Below are 16320 nucleotides of genomic sequence, written 5' to 3'. Positions count from 1 at the left end.
TCTGAACTTGATGGTCTGGCTGAAAATAAAGCAGGCTCCTGTGGTCCAGTAACAGGTCATGTTGTTCATATATGTAAGTGGACTTGCAACAAAATGAGAGCCAGTGTGATGTAATGCTTAGACTGTCAGACTAGGACCCGGGAGACCAAGGTTCAGGTCTTCACTTGGCCATAAAGGTAACCTTGGGCCAGACATTGCCTCTCCACATAAAACTGAAGTATTTGGGTTCTGGGTGGTGGAGAGTATGTTTGCAAAGGTGAAACTTTATTTCCCATGTATGTAAGATTGCAAACTTCAAACAACTGAAAGAAATGACTTCAGCTCTGAGAAACAGCCCAGATAGACTTGGGATGGAAGAGTCATTTCTCAGGTCCCCTTCCAACAAGTTTATTTGTTTTCAAAGACATCTCCAGACAGAGGAGGACATCAACAATTCATCAGAAGAAAATCTATTCTTTTCAAGTCTCCTCCTTGATTTTCAGCACTGATGTTACTAGTAAGGAGCACAGAATGATCAGTATTCACCAGCAGATGTTTTCAACATGGGTTAGACTTCCTACCCCCACCTCCAGGCAAACTGGCTTACACTAAGTAATGAACAGCCTGGAGAAAGATTCATTTCCTTTGCCATTAGGTATTTGAACCCAGCCTCACCCAACACTGCTCAAGCGGGTTCCTTGACCCTTTGGAGAACATTTTTTGTTGTGGCAGTGCAGATATTTGCCGTAGTGAGAAATGGGAAAGTCCCCTTTTGCAAGCATCCTTCTGCCAACACATCTTTTGCTTTGGTAATGGACTGGATGAGAGCCATGAAACTGAAGCTCAATCCAGATAAGACTGCTAGTGGGTGGTTTCCTAGACCAGATGGATGGGAGTTTACCTGCTCTTGATGGAGTTACACTCCTTCTGAAGGACTGGATATACAGCTTAGGAATATGTCTGGATCCATTATTGTTGTTTGAGGCTCAGGTAGCCTCAGTGGTGCAGAGTGCCTTCCATCAGCTTTGTAAGGTGGCCCAGCTGCGCCCCTATCTGAACAGGGATAGCCTAACTTCTCTCATGTATGCTTTGATAACCTCTAGGTTAGATTACTGCAACACATTATACATGGGGCTACTTCTGAAGAGGGGACGCGGGTGGCGCTGTGGGTAAAACCTCAGTGCCTAGGACTTGCCGATCGTATGGTCGGCGGTTCGAATCCCCGCAGCGGGGTGAGCTCCCGTCTTTCGGTCCCAGCTCCTGCCTACCTAGCAGTTCGAAAGCACCCCTAAGTGCAAGTAGATAAATAGGTACCGCTTTATAGCGGGAAGGTAAACGGCGTTTCCGTGTGCTGCGCTGGTGCAGACTCGCCAGAACAGCTTCGTCACGCTGGCAGCTTCGTCACGCCAGAGCAGCTTCGTCATGCTGGCCACTTGACCCAGAAGTGTCTCTGGATAGCGCTGGCCCCCGGCCTCTTAAATGAGATGGGCGCACAACCCTAGAGTCGGACATGACTGGCCCGTACGGGCAGGGGTACCTTTACCTTTTACTTCTGAAGAAGGTTCAGAAACTTCAGCTGGTGCAGAATTCAGTGGCCGGATTGCTCACCGGTTTGAGCATATAACACCAATCTTGGTCCAACTGTGTCGGCTGCCAATTAGTTTCCGGGCCCAATTTAAAGTGCTATTTTTGACCTGTAAAGCCTTAAACAGCTCAGGACTGTGATACCTCAAGGACCACCTCTCCCCATATGAACTGCCCTAGACCCCGTGATGCTCATCTGAGGCCTATCTTCACGTGCCTCCTCCGTGAGAGTTCTTGAGGGCATCAACACGAGAATGGGCCTTTTCTGTGGTAGTTCCCTGTTTGTGCAATGCTCTCCCCAGCGAGGTTCAGCTGGTGCCTTCATTGCTTATCTTTAGGCGAAAACATTCCTCTTCTCCTAGGCCTTTGGCTAATTAAACAATGTACGGCCTTTTAAGGGTTACTGTTTTTGTTTGTTACTATGCTATACATTTTAATGTGGTTTTATCATAAACTGCCCTGTGATCCTTGGATGAAGGGTGAAACAGAAATTTAATAATTCATCATCATCATCTCTGCATTTCAATAAAAAAACATTGTGGTAGTGGGAATAATAAGTACAGATGGACCAGTACAATGTTTCTGTGCTTCTCTCGTTCAATTAATCTGGCATCGCTTTTGTTGCTACTCCACTGTATGATCTGGCATTCAGAAGGGTTGGTTTTAAATGGTCCCATTAGTATTCCAGAGGTAAATTAGCTTGAAGGGGATCATTGAGGACCAAGGTTGAGTGCTTTTGAGGCTGCTGCCCATCACTTACGTGTAATGCAGGTAGAAAATTGCGTGGCAGAAGAGGTTTGTGAGTGTATTTTGCAGGGCCTCCGTGTATTTCAGTGGCATATGGGCAGGAGAACTTCCCACTAGATTCTGTGCCTACACTCCTTACAGACAAAAGCCACTTCATCTGCAGGGGATGAGAGACCCACTTCTCTGAGGACACTATCACTAGCAGACAGCTCATAAAAACAAGATCACGGGGATTGATAAGCAAACAAAAAGGCCTTTAGAGCTGCAGGATAACCATTTTCTGAGCTCATTAGAAGCTGCTCTACTGTTAAATATTTCATCAATCCTTGATTCAAGAGTTTAAAAATATTTACCCACAGAATATTGCATGGTGAGATTGTTAGACACCGACTTGCTATCAGATTGCAGGAGACACAATTCTGGCAGAAAATAAATGCTAAGCTCTAGCAAAGCATATATATATATATATATATATATATGGCTCATGCTGTCAAAGGGAAGCCACTGAAAGCAGCATGTGACCCTTCCCAGAGCTTTTACATTTGGACATACCAAATCTTAGCCAATTCAGAGTTAACCCATTGAAATTAATGGACCTAAGTGAGTCATGCCTAATTATTTCAATGGGTCTGCTCTGAATAAAGCTTAGCTGCATGCAACCAAGTGTGTGGATTGCTGCCAGTGCATTGTAAATCTCCATGCCCTTATATCATGTTACTGGAGGGTCCTGGCTGACACCTAGATGATGATCCATTCACTCCAATTGCAGGTTGCTACTTTCTCTGTTAAAAGGAAGGGGAAGCTCTTAAAGGCTGGCATATATTCTGTTGAAAGTCATGCAAAGTGGTTGGGGCAACCCAATAAGATAGGAGGGGTACAAAAAAACCTATATTATTATTGTGATTATTATTCTTCCTAACAATAACCTCAGCCCCTGCAAATGATTACTTAACACTTTTGGGTTGGAGTAATCTGATGGAGGCTGCATGCCAGCAGTAGGTGAGGCTGGAACCAGTGATGGATGAAGGGACAAACCTGGACAGGCTGCCCGTTCCTGGTTCAACCAATAGCAACAGAATTCATAGAATCATAGAATTGTGGAGTTGGAAGGGATCCTGAGGGCCATCTAGTCCAACCCCCTGAAATGCAGGAATACACAGCTGTCCCATTCAGGGATTGAACCTGCAACGTTGGCATTACCAGCACCACGCTCTAACCAACTGAGCTATAGAATTCCTCTTTTCCTTTAGTCCACCAGGTGAGCTGTCCTTTATCTACCTCAGAGCTAATCTTCACATAGAGAAGTAATGTGTGTCCCTGAACTGGTTGTCTGGCCTGAAACCAAATAGATAATTTATTTTAGTGTTTTATACATATTTGGAAACTGCTTGATGGTGTTGTTGTTTATTGGTTTTTTATGACATGTGATGAGGCGCATGGAAACAATTAATATAATGCAGGGTAATAAAACCGTTTCATTGGTTGCACATTGGCACTATTAATAACAACTTGTTAAAACAGAGGTGGCCAGCAGTACACTGTCCGGATGTTGTTGAACTAGGACTCCCATCATTCTGGAGCAATGCAACGCAGGCTGGAACTGATGCGAGTTGGAATTGAATAGCATCAGGGGCAGGGGGACCCACGTAAAAAGCTGGTTCATCATTATACACATTCTTTAAATACTTTTAGTTTTGCATAAACCTTAGAACTGAGCTAGAAAGCTCATCTGAAAAGTGTAGTCTAAAGGTTCCCTTCTCCTTTATCTCATTTTCTAGGAGGCAATCCATTATTTTGTACGAGTGAAAGAAGAAAACATCTTCAGAATTGAGCACATAGCTATATAATTAGATAAAAAAAAATTGTTTCACGGAAAAAAACTGTTTGCCAATTTGTTCTATGCCAATTGTTATTAATGCTATTCTTGGTAACATGCAGAGATCAGGTAGGCACCAGCTCCAAGCACAGCAACCACAGCACTTTGGAATACTTGAAACAAACTAAAGCAGATTGCTGTACTTTTCAACGTTCGTTCAAGAGCTTCCGCTTAGACAATGGAACTCTTCTCCCCCTGTGTCCACCCACCAAATGTGTTCTGGGAGTTCCCCCAATCCATTGGAGCAGGTTTGGGCGTGGAGGGGGGTACATTATGGAAGAAATGGAGGGGAAGTTCCTCCTGTTCATATGAAAGACTCCAAAGAAGAAATGGAAGGGGTTGACAGCTAGAACATATTTTTACCCATCAGAAAATAATCTAGATAGATATTGATTAGTGGGTTAGACACAGAAACACACGTGGGTAGCAGGGGACCATCATGCAAATTTGTTTTTGATATCTTAAGAGGTGTCCAAATGCATAGTGAAAAAACAACTTCCCAAAAAATACAGTAGGTAAAGGGACCCCTGACCATTAGTTCCAGTTGTGGCCGACTCTGGGGTTGCGGCACTCATTTCACTTTATTGGCTGAGGGAGCCGGCATACAGCTTCCGGGTCATGTGGCCAGCATGACTAAGCCGCTTCTGGCGAACCAGAGCAGCACATGGAAATGCCATTTACCTTCCCGCTGGAGCGGTACCTATTTATCTACCTGCACTGGCGTGCTTTCGAACTGCTAGGTTGGCAGGAGCAGAGATCGAGCAATGGGAGCTCACCCCATCGCGGGGATTCGAACGACTGACCTTCTGATCAGCAAGTCCTAGGCTCTGTCATTTAACCCACAGCGCCACCCGTGTCCCTTAAAACATACAGAAGATTACTTTAAATATTAGGCATCACCATAAATCTGTGACATTTTAGTTTTGGTCATTTCCCTTACAAATATGTTTCCTGACAGTATTTAGTGGTGAAGTTCTATCCTTGGTGTCTAAGAATTTGTCCTCTTGCAGTCTCTGAATTTTTGGACTGAAATTTGATCCCAGATACTCCTAGCAGGAGAGGGAAATGAGCTAGAAGCCGACCTGTTTCCACTTCCACCAGATGGATAGTTAACAATATCTTGAAGAAGATGGGTGAGGCTTATTAGCATAGATGAGGTGGTTATCGTGCAGACTACAGCCTAAGCTGCTCACAAATACCGAGTGACTATCTTTAGCATCAACTTTTGCAAGACGTAGGGTTTCAAAAGCTGAAGCGCTGGGTTTTAAAAGTAGTTATTTATATGATCTACTGTAAGAAAACAGCACAAAGGCAATAATCACTTTAGGGGCAACAATAAGAGCACAAATATCGACACCAATTCAGTAGTGAGGTTTACAAAGAAATTTTGAAGATTTGTAACATCTTTCCCAACTTTCTGATTTATGTTTTCCTTGCTGTTCTTTTGGAATATAACCTAGTTTAGCTTCTTGTTTTGTTACTCTGTGCTGTGCTAGAGTTTCCCAGACCCATTTATCACAATTTTAGAAGACTCTTAGAACAGCTTTCCAACCTACTCAAGAAAATATCCAAGACCTTACTCCTGTAAGGTCCCTCCAAGCACCACACAATAGAATTATCTGTGATTACTGTTAGAAAATTGCATTTTAAAATGACATGCTACTTTTCCATAATTATTTCCCATCAAATCTTTTTTCTGTTTATAGTCAGAAGGCATTTTTTTTGTTTAAATTCCCAATACAGAACAAGAATGCAAAACATCAGTCAATTGCACACCTTCTTCTCCTACTCAGACAATTAGACCTTAGGTAATCATTTGCATCAAATGGATGTCTGTGGATTTATCCTGTTTGTTGAATAAAATTAAACCTTTGCCCATCTCTCCAGGTGGCAAAACATAAACATCTTACTTTGCCACTTTAAAGGGTGAAAGATGCTTACTTTATACAGTCAATAACCAGAGTTTTTATTTTACAGATTAAATTGTAATAATGTTATTTTATAAAACTGTAGGAGGTATTTTTACGTTTCAAATCTGTTTGATTTGTACATAAGTGGAACCTCCCTCAAGTGAGATATAAAGATATGCAATTGGAAAATGGGATTCTTGAAGTTCATGAATGGCATTTTAAACAGCAGGGACCGTGATTCCATTCCCGTTTTTCATCGAAGCAGAAATTGCAGGTAGCACTTATTAATGCATGCTATTCATCATTAGTCTCTCGCTTGCATGCTGTACGAGAAGGGTATGATTTAACACTTCGGGGAAATTTCAGAATATGGCTGCCTAAATCTTTCTGCAGACATGTTTATGGCCAGGCCCTTTGAAAGCTCCAAAGAACCACTTCCAGCTTTTTGAAGCCTCTAGCCATAATTGCATGGCACCAAAAATAGAGTGGTAGATAATTTGATGTTTTTATATGTAACAAATGCTTTTGTAGCCTGAGAGGACTGTGTCACAGTTTGGTCTTGTGTGCATAAAAATGAGTTGTGAAACTCATCAATGGCCACAAAATGAAGAGGGGGGAAAGTGTCTAAATTTGAGGCTCGCTTTGAGTTGGAGGCCCCAGGCCTAATAGCCCTCCTGACCCCATGCTCCAATTGGCTCAGTTGATGGTATCAGTACAAGCCATACATACATTTCTTGGATGTTCTGATTCAGTAAATGCCATTCCTGGAAGCCGTGTGACATCTATTCTGACAGAGCAAACTTGGGGACTTATGAGATGAACACAGAAGGCTCATGCCATCCAAATTGGAGCAGATTCCAGAGTTTAACTATGCACTGTGTGGAGAAGCACTTTTTGCCTGTCCTCAGTGCTCCAACATTTGCTGAACAAATTCTAGTGTTTTGAGAGGAGAAAAGCTTTTCTCTACCCGGTTTCTTCATGCCATGCATAATTTGTACCCACTTTTATCAACTTGTCTCTTACCTTTTCTTGAGTTTCCCACATAAGGGAGCTATTCCATCCCCCTTGATCATTTTTGAACTTTTCTGAACTTTTCCCAACTCTGCAATATCCTTTTTGAGGGGAGGCTACCAGAACAGTAGGCGATATTCCAATTGCACCCAACTAACACGGATGACAGAAACAAAATATTGCACTAAATGTACTGTCGGGCAAGCATGCAGACAGACCACTGGTTCTGCCCATAAGATGATGAAATAAGTGAAAGCTTGCTGCATATCTACAACACAGAGTGAGGAATTCAACTAGCGTTTACTCAGAGTAGACCCATTGAAATTAATGAACCTAAGTTAGGTCCATTACTTTCTGTGGGTTTACGATGAGCAAACATTAACTGCATAGCACCCAGACAGACCAAACTGGGAACCATGTGTCTAACCCAATGTTTTCAATATCTAGGCAGAGGAACTATTTCGATACCACCACTAGCAAACATAGAATTCTGCTACTCTGAAGATCTTGCTCACTGTTTCAATGTGACCAGCTGGTTTACTCCTCCCATAGGAAATTAACCAAGAAGTAAAAAAGGAAGAACTTTCTGCAGAGATAGCTTTTTTTATTGCTGGAAAATGAGTTTCCCAGATATCAAAGCAGACATGGAATTCATAAAAGTCTCCACCAAAACTCCTCTAGAGAGCTATTGTTGTTTCCTTTATTGCCACAGAAGATCTGGTGTAAGTCACTGAGCAAACACACATTGCAATTATTGATGAAAAGCCTGCACTACTTTCAGAGGGCCAAGGTTTGGGCATTAAAGTCTAATCAAATGCCTAGAGTCTCATAACACAGAAGAGCATGGAAATTGCTGCACCAAGTGAAGCATCTAGTGCTCTAGGCGTCATGTCTTCTTCACATAGGCCCTAGAAGACAAGGCCACCACTCATTCTTAAACAAGGAGGCTGCTTTTGCCCACCAAAGCCCTTTTTCTGGGACAGACCTAGTTGTGTTTTATGTTTTCAGTAGTTGAGGTATCCAGTCTCCCTTTTATGGTTGCCACTATATCACATCAATGAAGTCACTTATTTATTTTACATCATTTGTATTCCACTTTACAGTTTTTGGAAGGAAAACAACCCAAACACCTTAAGCGGTTTACAGCATATTTTGAAATACAACATTCCAAAATCCCAGAAGAAAACGTTACACAGACAAATCATTTGTTCAAAAAAACCAAATAATCCTCATTAATGCAGCATAATTAGCAGCAAAACAAGACATCCTCTTAAATGTTAGAAAACATTGCAAGTAAAAATCAAATAAAAACCCTATGCATTAAAGCATTGTTAGCAGCCAAACCAAATAACTCAAATAGAAGCTGCACCCGTACTTTCTGGCACAGTAACATTTCCCAAGCACATCCTTATTACCCTTCCACATACAGATTTCATTCTCAGGCATTTCCACCAACCATACCCATAATACAGTTGATCCCAGAAGCAGCTCAGGTGGGGGCTATGCTAGCTTCCTGGCAGGTGGCTCACTGTTGCTCACCAGGACGAAGACGGAAACAGGAGAGGTGGCAGGGAGGTCAGCACAGTGCAAATGCAGTGGCAGAGCCAATCTCATGATATTTGGTGGTGTGTTTCTACCTTGCCCACCTTAATGCCATCTCATTCCTTTCCCTTTTGGTAAGCAACAGCTACCCAACTGCTGGGAAGCTAATATGGGCTCCAACCCAGCCATACAATTATGTTGCTAAGGCTTAGCATTTGGGGGGGAGGTGTTATCAGCCATCCGCAGAAATGTCTGTGGGTAGCTGCCTGTCTTTAGCAAAGGCTCACAGAATCAACAACTTGCGTTTCTCTCTCTCCATCCAGTCTTACGTTTTAGCCAAAGACACACAAACTTGAACACTCATTATCTTTGCTCTTTGCTCCTGCTATTAGCATGTCCCTGTGATATTTTTTGAAAGGCGTCACATTAAAAACACAGGTTACTCAGTAGGAATTTAAGAAAGGTCATTCTGCTTATTAGAGGGGAACAATGACATACTGTTTTGTGCAGAAGGCTTTAGCTCCTGAGTGTCAAGATACTCCTTCCATGTAAAACTGAACTTCAAAGTAGCATAATAATATGGTAAACAGCACAGTACAGTGGTACCTCGGGTTACATATGCTTCAGGTTACATAAGCTTCAGGTGACAGACTCCGCTAACCCAGAAATAGTACCTCGGGTTAAGAACTTTCTTCAGGATGAGAACAGAAATCGTGCTCTGGCGGCACGGCAGCAGCGGGAGGCCCCATTAGCTAAAGTGGTGCTTCAGGTTAAGAACAGTTTCAGGTTAAGAACAGACCTCCAGAAGTACGTAACCAGAGGTACCACTGTATTTGAAGTTACAACCTTAACTAGGAATGTGCCAAGTATTATCTGGCTTTGATTTTCAGGCCAAAATTTGTGATTTTACAGATGGAAATATTTCTTTGCCGCCTCTCCCAATACCCTTGTGTAAATATTAATTAGGGCTGTGCATCCGATTGAGATGAATTGTGAGGTGAAGCTGGATGCCCCGGGGAATTTGGCCTTGCCAACGTTGAATCAGAGCTCTATCAGGAGGCACAGATTGAAGCAAGGAGCCCTAAAGTGCTTTGTAGCACCTTGTTGATCCAGGCATCAAAACAATGCTGCAGACAGGCGTCTGCTGAAAGCAAAAGCAATGTATTTAAGCTTACCATAACATTAGGGTAGGGTGATGGGAGAGCAAACACTGAAGGAGAGAGTGGGTGCACAGGCAGAGCCTTCTTGTGATTGACACTCCAGCTTGCAGGTAGAGAATTATTTCACCAATGCTCTCAATTCCGGTACTTTGGGAGAGCATTGCAAGAGTGAAACCTATGTCTCTACTGTAAAGGAAGATGGGGAGGTGAGAGAGTACCAACAGAACTCTGAATAAGTAATCAGAAACAATCATTTTACCTGGAAATTGAATTTTTTCAACTCCAAAATCATATTGTCTGCAGTTTGGCACATTTCTTAACTAAGGGTAATTCTCCAGTCAAATAAAGGAGCCTCCTAATTGGTCCAAGTTGAATCAGTCTGTTTTTTCAGCACCGAAACCGAATATTAAACTTTTCTTTTTTATTAGTTCCATTGTTGTCCCCGCTGTTTGGGTTTCCACTGGTTGCAGTGTCTTTCTTCGCCTTTGCTTAGTCATATGGGTGATGCCTGCCAATCAGTGATCATAGAAGTACATAGCCAATCAGATTTGGCCCTGTGGTGATATCACTGAGAGCAAACAAAGTCAGTTTGAGAAAGTACACATGAGAGGGCAATATAAACAAATGGAAATATTTTCAGTAGTAGTGCCAAAGATCATTAACAGAGAAGTCATTTTAAACGCTGCCAACAATGTTCTGGAAAACTAATCCCTAACCTTAATGTTTCCAAGAAATCTAACATATAGAAATGACGCAAATGCTTCAAAATGCTTCATTCATTCATTTAAAACTATTTTAAATGCTTCATGAATGAATAACTTCCTTTCCAAATAAACTTGGCAACATATTTAATTAATGCATTTTCTCCTCTTGAGGTCACCAGAGTAGCAGTTTAAAATTGCAGTGTCACAGCGTTCCATAATTCACTGGCAGTGAGTTAGTAGAAAGAGGCAAAGAGGCATGAACTGAGGAAGCTTTTAATTTGGTTAATGGAAACCAGATTCTCAAGGGAGACATTTTTTTAAAAATCACATAATCTTAACAGACAAAAGCAGCACAAAGGGAAGTGTTTGTGTGTTTGACCATGGGATTGTTTTACGCAATCCATTTGGCTACAGTGGAACCTTGGTTTTTTAGTGTCTTGGAAGCCAAACGTTTTGGTTTTTGAACGCCGACAACCTGGAAGTAAATGCTTCCATTTTTGAACGCGCCTTGGAGGTTGAACAGCTTCCACCGAGTCCCCCCCCCCATTTTCTCCACTGAATTTGCAGACTGCCCTTTCCACCTCAGTTTTTAAACGTTTCGGAAGCTGAACGGTCTTCCAGAATGGATTATGTTTGAAAACCGTGGTAAAGTAATTTTACCAGAAGGGTTCTTTACAGTTCCACCCAACGATAAGTCCTTTGGTTCAAGCCTTTGGTTCTCCGGAGTAATTAATGTATGAACGCATGGAATATCCACACCCTCAGGATACTGACATGCATGCTGACCATGCCCCTGAAGTTGACAGGAGCAGGCTGGTGAGGATGGGCAGCAATGTACCTTGCCTCCAGGAAGTCAAGTTGCTGCCACTTACTGGGAGGACGCCGGGAGCACTGGATTGGCCTCCCTGCTACCTTTCCCTCCCGTTAAATGGCAGGGCCTCCACTGCTGGGAGGCCAGAGGCATGGTGGTGCCCTCCCTCATCTCTGTCAGTCTGAAGGCGCAAATGAGGGTCTGTCTCCATGACAGACCAGGGTTGACATCCCCATGGAAGGAGTCCTATGCATGCACAGCCATACTCATGTAGAGCATATCCAGATAGACCACACGTCTGTCTTGGGAGAACAGCTGGCATGCATTGGCAAGGGGACTTAAATTATTTGACTAGGTCTCAAGTTAATTGAAGTGCAATACAGTGGTGCCTCGCAAGACGAAATTAATTCGTTCCGCAAGTTTTTTCTTCTTGCGAGTTTTTCGTCTTGCGAAGCACGGTTTCCCATAGGAATGCATTGAAAATCAATCAATGCGTTCCTATGGAGACCGTCCGGGGACAGAGGGGACCTGTTTTAAAGGAAGGGAAGGGGCAGCGGGGAGAATCGCTTCTCCCCGTTGCCGCCCCTTGGTTCAAAAGGGGTCCGGGGAGAGAGGGGAAGGCGCGGGCGCCTTCCCCTCTGTCCCCTGTTTTGAAGCAAGGGGCGGAGGGGAGAAGATCGCTTCTCCCCGTTGCCACCCCTTGGTTCAAAAGGGGTCTGGGGACAGAGTGGATTGTCCCCGGAGATTGCGGGGCTGGCAACGGGGAGAAGCGATCTTCTCCCCGCCGCCCCTTGCTTCAAAAGAGGCCCGGGGTGCGGGGGCAAGCTTCGTTTTGCGAAGCAAGCCCATAGGGAAATTTGTCTTGCGAAGCAACTCGAAAACGAAAAAACCTTTCGTCTTGCGAGTTTTTCGTCTCGCGAGGCGTTCGTCTTGCGGGGCACCACTGTAATTTGAGATTGCTACATAATGCTGCGGCAGAACTCCCAAAAAGATAAAATATAAAACTGTAATAAGAAAATTCACTCAAATCCAACTTCCTATCTCGAGCTCACCAAGGTGCTTAAGAGAACTTTGCTGGCTAAACTTTCTTTTTCACTGGGTTGCTTATTGAAGGTACCTGTGCACCTCTAGCAGTAATCAAAGAAGTTAAGGAAATAACATTAAAACCCAAAATGACTAAATGTTTTGATTAGAACATTTTAAAAGGTGAAAGCTAAACAAAACTACCTAACAATGAGTGCAAGGGCATCAATAATAAACCAGGTGGTTTAACAACATGGCAATGAATTCGAATGTGACAAAAGTCACATCTTTGTTGAAAGCCCTAAAGGAAAAAGAGAATTATTACTCAACAAGGAACTATTTTATACACTCTTTCCAGAGAAGTCTGTGGCTGCCAGTTACGTTATTTTTGTGCCATAAAACTGAATGAAGTCACTTCAAATTTGCCCACTGTGTTTCTTGAATTGTTTCTGTCTTTTGTGTGTGTGTGTGTAAGTTTTTGCTTTAATGCGGTAGGCCATAGCTGTTGATACCACACTGAATTTAAATTATCACCTAATTCTTTCCATCTTCTAGCAATTGTCATTCTTGCTGCTGCTAATTGATTATTCCCCGCCCCCCTCAAAGATCATTCCCCCACCTCGTCAAATACAGAAATGAGTGCCATTCTAGGATCCAGGCACAAGGACAGCCTAGTTTGTAAAATGCACTCTCCCCAAATTATTTCATTTTTGCATGGTACTGCAAGTACAAGTGGGAAAAGGTACCAATCTTCCCACATACCTCTCCCCTGCAACAGGCTGTTAATTACTTGAAAATCTGCTGAGGCTGTGGGGAATCACACCTGGGAGTTGATTTAAAGGAACTCTGTCGGTGGCTAATATGTAGAATGAATGTGTACTACTTCTAGTACCAGAGGTAAAGTGGGTCTGAATACCAGCTGCCAGCAAAGCAGGGTGATCCCCCTCATTTCCTCCCTGTGGGCTTCCCACAGTAATCTGGTAAGGCACTAAGGGGGCAGAAGGCTAGATACTATCTATAATTTTGTAAGTTATGAGTCTTTGTTTCTTAATTTGACCCTTTTACATAGTTTTGTATGCATTGTTGTATTTTATGTCTTTGTAACTTGCCATTATTTTTATTGATTATAGTTTAGTAATTATTTGTTGTAATGGTTAAGAATGAATTTCTGGTGTGTTTTTTTATTTGCTGATATTTGAAGAGTTAATTTTACTGTACTTTTCTAATGGGTTGTTGAATATTATTTGATCTAAGTTGGTTGTTTTAAAGCTGTGTTTTTATTATGACTTTTTGCATTGGATCAGATTATTATAAGGTATATGATCTTTGTTTATTTTGTTGTTGTAAAGTGTCTTGTGTTCAGTAATATAGAAAGGCGGTATACAAAGTGAAATATGAAATATACAGACTGACAATGAGCTGAATATAGCACCCCAAATTTTACTCCATTTTGCTGGATCTGCGGTTTACACCTGAATCATTTCCCCAGTTATCTGTAAGAGAATCTAAGGAGCCCATAGTTGCTTGTAAGAGTATTTTGCAAATTTCAGATAAATTTTGCTTCTCTCATTAAGTATCCAAAAGATGTCATTGGTCTGGTATATGTTTCCTTTCCCACAGTGCTTTGTGTCATATGAGAATAGTAAAGCTTTTGGATAATTAGTGCCATTTGGAGGAAGTTGTCTGAGACAGTATATGCCATATAAGCCTACAAAGTGTGGCACAAAATTCTGGCTGTGTTGCAGTTCCAAAAAGTCATATGTTTCTGATGCAGACATATATGAGGAGGGGAAAGAAGGCATATTGGTAGCAAGAAACCTTGTTCTGTGTGGTTGGGTGGAGAAAACAATACATTTACAGGGTTCTAGAGCAAATATAACAACTGATAGCTGATAACTTTTTTTTTTACCAGTGTTAGCCAGGGAATTACCTCTGGTTGGTACACTGAAATCAACCAACCAGAACTTTTATTTATTACATTTATATACCAGCTTTATCTTCCAATGATCTCAAGGTGGTGTATATGATTCTCCACCTCCCCATTTCACCCTCACAACAACCCTGTAAAGTAGGTTAGACTAAGAGATGGAGCCTGGCCCAAGGTATCCCGGTCATCTTCAAGGCTGAGTGGAGATTCGAACCCTGCTCTCCCAGTTCCTAGTTGAACAATCTAACCGTTACACCACACTGGCTCTCTAGAGCCAGTTACCAACTAATCTAAAAGTTTCAATGGTAGCATTTGCCAAAGGAAAGGAAGGACAGTTGTTATTCTTTCTTCAGTGTGTAACAATGCAGCAATCTCAGACCAGAATCGCAAACCTGACACATTTATTATAATAAAACCAAAGGTGGCATAGGCCAGATGGCTTCCATATTCACTTGTAAGTGCATGATCAAATAGTGGCCAACTGTGGTTTTATTTTTGTGTGTGATATAACTGCAGAGCTGGATTTCTTGTCTATTTTTTAAAATATCTTACATTTCCTGGAAGCTTTTGTTGCTTTATATGAACATATGCAAAACTGGGTGATAATGATGCAAAGTTTTCTTTAACTTGGAAATTTAAGAAAGCTGATGAAAGGGCTCTGTTTAGCTTTGATGCTCTATGCTTGCTTCAGAAATTGGTGGTGATTAAGTGGAAGCAGAACTTTTTTTAAATAAGGGAAATGCACCCAAACATTGCACTGCGAGCCTCTCTCAGTACTTAGCATCTACAGTGCTTTAGACGTATCATACTAAATAGTGGAAAGTTCATCATATCTCTACAGAATAATTTCAGTGCGTATTTTATTATTCTTATTTTGTGGAAAGGAGATGGCACTGAGCTCAGCCAGTGTACATCAAGCAGAGCTGAGGAAAGCAGACAACCAAGAAATAAAAAAAGCAATATTTCAGCCTTTGGATATTGCAGGTGTATAGCTGAGCTACAATGAAGAATGTGAATTCACCCCCTATCCACCTCAGTGCATAGCATGAAATGATGAGATCTCCCAGTCTCATAGCAGCCCTGGAGAGATGCTGATGGCAATGAAAACATCTTATCATTCACATAAATCCTTTGACGACTAGGAAAACACGTTGCTACCAATCCAAGCTGGGGGGCTGAGGGGAATAAATTTTCAGCGCTGGGGTTCAAATTCAGAAAGCAGACACATTTCTCTCTTATCTCCCTTCTGTTTTAAATCATTTGCAGTCACACGCTCCTGGATGCTGCTGGTTAGATCTCTGTCAAATTGACTGCTTAGGCTGACTGCTCTCTACACAGCTGTCCTACAAAAATCAAAAGTAAAAAGCATGTTCCAGCACATTCCTGGCTCATTATCACCATCCGACTAGATGACACAAGTTCTGATGTGGTTCAGGTTTAAAATGCCCTGCTTTCTTCTCCTTCATTTTGTCTCCTTGCCTGGCCTACGGTTATCAAACTATAAAGGATGGCTGCTCTCCACGGAAGTCCATTTCGAATCAGCAAATTTTGTTGTCCCTTCTCCCCAGAACCCAAAGCGCCTCATTCCAGGCAGTTTTAGGAATCAAACTGATCTGCTGCAGCTGGAGCTCCCTGAATATTCATTTCGTTGAAGGCTAAAAAGGGGGTAAGCAGCATCAAGCTTCAATTTAATATTGATTTAAATATGCATTTTTAGACATGCTTTATCTCAAATTGTGCATTTCTGCATGTATCTTCTCTCAAAATAGACACCTTTGAATGTGTTTTAGTATGTGCTTAGAACCAAGAGCTGCATGGTAACATCACCGACTTGTGAAAGCCAATGGATAAATCACAGCACACAATCCTGACTGCTGTTGTACACACATTAGCCCTAAAGGTGCATACCAGGTCACTTCATACTGGAATACTCAAAAGACTGAATTCTTAAGCATCTCTGCTCCTACTTCAGGCACTGAAGTGTCTTAGATAATGTAGGTCTTCCACTGACAGCACATACCTACAGTGCTACTTTGGTTCTCAAAC

At 42.1% G+C, this 16320-nt stretch overlaps 1 long non-coding RNA gene across 1 annotated transcript in view; it reads left to right on the top strand.

The window, feature by feature from the left end:
* Positions 1–16320, top strand: part of LOC308583754 — a 152566-nt gene extending 136246 nt beyond the window's left edge. Inside the window, exon 3 of the long non-coding RNA XR_014006405.1 lies at positions 15843–16320. This is a non-coding gene — a long non-coding RNA (uncharacterized lncRNA). The remainder of the gene's footprint in view (positions 1–15842) is intronic.

Source organism: Podarcis bocagei (assembly GCF_964188305.1).
Source record: "Podarcis bocagei genome assembly, chromosome: 1".
Lineage (NCBI taxonomy): Eukaryota > Metazoa > Chordata > Lepidosauria > Squamata > Lacertidae > Podarcis > Podarcis bocagei.
The sequence above is the reverse complement of the archived record's forward strand: the minus strand, read 5'-3'. Positions and strand labels throughout refer to the sequence as shown.